The sequence below is a fragment of the Cucurbita pepo genome, chromosome 2 (genome assembly GCF_057944985.1).
Source record: "Cucurbita pepo subsp. pepo isolate OVF chromosome 2, ASM5794498v1, whole genome shotgun sequence".
In the NCBI taxonomy this organism is placed as follows: Eukaryota; Viridiplantae; Streptophyta; class Magnoliopsida; order Cucurbitales; family Cucurbitaceae; genus Cucurbita; species Cucurbita pepo.
Window position 1 is genome coordinate 8,017,104 of NC_141799.1, and position 2,500 is coordinate 8,019,603.

The following is a 2,500-nucleotide window of genomic DNA, read 5'->3' on the forward strand; positions in this document are numbered from 1 at the left end:
TTTCTTATTATTTAATTTTTAAAAATTCATTAAAAAAAATTGGTTGGTTGAAAAATTATGAAACTTGATTTCTAGATCCATTACAATGTCCAATCCATGAATCAATCGAGTTCATGGAAAAAAACACTCTAAAACTTGAGATATTTGACCGTATGACGGCTCAGAAAAATCGTATCTAGGCCTGGCAGACCAAAAATGCCTCAAAATGTACTATATAGGGGGGTGACTAGTCTGCATGGGCTGGGCACGGGGGTACCCCCTATATGTTCCGCCACCCCCACGCCCCAAGCACTATGCGCCGCACATGGGCATATGCTTGGGCCGTACGGGTGGTGGTCGGAGGTCGAGGGCGTTTGACGACGGTGGTGCGGTGGCGGAACGCGCACGGTGGGGCAGTGTCGGAACGTTCCCTCGCGCTCGCCCGCCCCGCCATGCCCCACCCGCGTGCGCCCCGCCCTGCCCCACCCCCGCCCTGCCCCGCCAGCGCGCGCGCGCGTGCGCTCCCCACGCCCCGCACAGGCCTCGTTCTCCCACGCGCGCGCGCCCTGTTTCGCCCCGCCCGCGTGCTTCTGCGCGCGCGCGCCCCGCCCCGCCCAGCCCTCGTTCTCCCCCGCGCGCGCGCCCCGTCCCGCCCCGCCCGCGTGCTTCAGCGCGCGCGCCCCGCCCCGCCCAGCCCTCGTTCTCCCGCGCGCGCGCCCCGTCCCGCCCCGCCCGCGTGCTTCTGCGTGCGCGCGCCCCGCCCCGCCCAGCCCTCGTTCTCCCGCGCGCGCGCGCCCTGTCCCGCCCCGCCCGCGTGCTTCTGCGCGCGCGCGCCCCGCCCCGCCCAGCCCTCGTTCTCCCGCGCGCGCGCCCCGTCCCGCCCCGCCCGCGTGCTTCTGCGCGCGCGCGCCCGCCCCGCCAGCGTCTCCCGCACGCGCGCCCTGCCCCGCCCGCGTTCTTCTGCGCGCGCGCGCCCCGCCCCGCCCTGCGTGCTGCTGCGTGCACGCCCGCGCCCCATCCATCACCCATTAATTGTGAAAGTACTTGTGGAGTGGTCGGTTTGTTGTAATTTTTTTTCTGGGAGCTAAGAAACATGAAAGAATGATTCCCAAAAAATTTCAGATTTTTTTGACAAATCTAGCTATTTTTTTTAATTTCTTATTATTTAATTTTTAAAAATTCATTAAAAAAAATTGGTTGGTTGAAAAACTATGAAACTTGATTTCTAGATCCATTACAATGTCCAATCCATGAATCAATCGAGTTCATGGAAAAAAACACTCTAAAACTTGAGATATTTGACCGTATGACGGCTCAGAAAAATCGTATCTAGGCCTGGCAGACCAAAAATGCCTCAAAATGTACTATATAGGGGGGTGACTAGTCTGCATGGGCTGGGCACGGGGGTACCCCTATATCTTCCACCACCCACACGCCCCAAGCACTATGCGCCGCACATGGGCATATGCTTGGGGCGTGGGAGTGGTGGTCGGCGGACGAGGGCGGTTGACGGCGGCGGTGCGGTGGCGAAACTTGCACGGTCAGGCAGTGTCGGGTGCGCCTTTGGGCATGTGACATGAGCCTTGTTTAGAATGAAATGTTGCGATGTTGCCTTCTAACTTGGGCTGGCTTGAGGATGGCTGATGGTTGGTACGATGATGAAACATGCAAGGTGGGGTGGAGCCGCGTGCCTTCGGGCGTGCGGCATGAACCTCGTTGACTGTGTGACGTTGTGGTGATGCCTCGCCAGCCTTGGGCCAGCCCTATGTTTTGAAGGCGGGTGGTGCCAGAACATGTTTGGCTGGTTGGAATCGGGTGCCTTTGGGTGTGCGACATGAGCCTTGTTGAGCACGGAATGTTACGATGTTGCCTTCTAACTGGGATTCTCTAGTGTGAGGACTGTGGATGGCTGCTGGTACGATGATGAAACATGCAAGGTGGGGTGGAGCCGGGTGCCTTCGGGCGTGCGGCATGAACCTCGTTGAGTGTGGGACGTTGTTGTGGTATGCCTCCCTTCCTTGGGCCAGCCCTATGTTTTGAAGGTTGCGTGGTGGGCAGAACATGCTTGGTGGGGTGGTGTCAAATGACTTTGGGCGTGCGACATGAGACTCGTTGAGCATGGAATGTAGCCTTCTAACTTTGGCTGGCTTGAGGATGGTTGATGGCTGGTACGACGACAAAACATGCAAGGTGGGGTGGAGTTGGGTGCCTTTGGGCGTCTGACATGAACCTCGTTGAGTGTGTGACGTTGTGGTGATGCTATTGGGCCATCCTTGGGCCAGCTCTATGTTTTGAAGGTGGCGTGTTGGCAGAACATGCATGGTGGGGCGGTGTCAAGTGCCTTTGGGCGTGCGACATGAGCCTTGCTTTGCACTGAATGTTGTGATGTTGTCTGATAACTTGGGCTGGCTATAGGATGGTCGAAGGCTTGATCGCGCACGACGTTTTGGGCTTGGCTTCGAATGATGATTTTGAACCCCCTCTTGCAGTGGGTGTGAATAGTCAATCGTCGTCCAAGCTC